The sequence below is a fragment of the Triticum dicoccoides genome, chromosome 1A (genome assembly GCF_002162155.2).
Source record: "Triticum dicoccoides isolate Atlit2015 ecotype Zavitan chromosome 1A, WEW_v2.0, whole genome shotgun sequence".
Classification (NCBI taxonomy): Eukaryota; Viridiplantae; Streptophyta; class Magnoliopsida; order Poales; family Poaceae; genus Triticum; species Triticum dicoccoides.
Window position 1 is genome coordinate 529,562,206 of NC_041380.1, and position 510 is coordinate 529,562,715.

Genomic DNA, 510 nt, shown 5'->3' on the forward strand with positions numbered 1-510 from the left:
GCCCAACAACTGTGAGATGAAGTGAGCAGTTAAAGTAAAGATAAATCATGGAATGAGAGTATATACCGACAACCGTACTCTGTAGTGAGCAGTTAAAGTAAAGATAAACAGGCAGCAAACGACACATCAAGATCAAGCGAATAATAATTAGATCATATCACGATGAGGAGAGCATGTGCCACTACCTTGTCAGGTTATATGTCAATGATGGAACTGATTACTCATCGGCGTCGGAGCGTCAATGGCCAGCATGTCTCCAGAGCCAGTGAAGGCTGCTGGTGTAGTAGGAGAGGAGGTCACTCCTGGTCTGCTTGGCTATAAGGCGGTGAAGCAAGAGGAAATACACGTCGCCCCTGCGGCGGAGGTGGGGTCCATGTGGCCTCCAGCCACGACACCTGTGACGACACACAAAACAATCAAGAAGAGGAATAACTACCAGCCTTGATAGGAAAAGGACACGAAGGATCGGGAAAACCGAGCGAGTTATTGCAAAATAGAGGAGGACGGAAC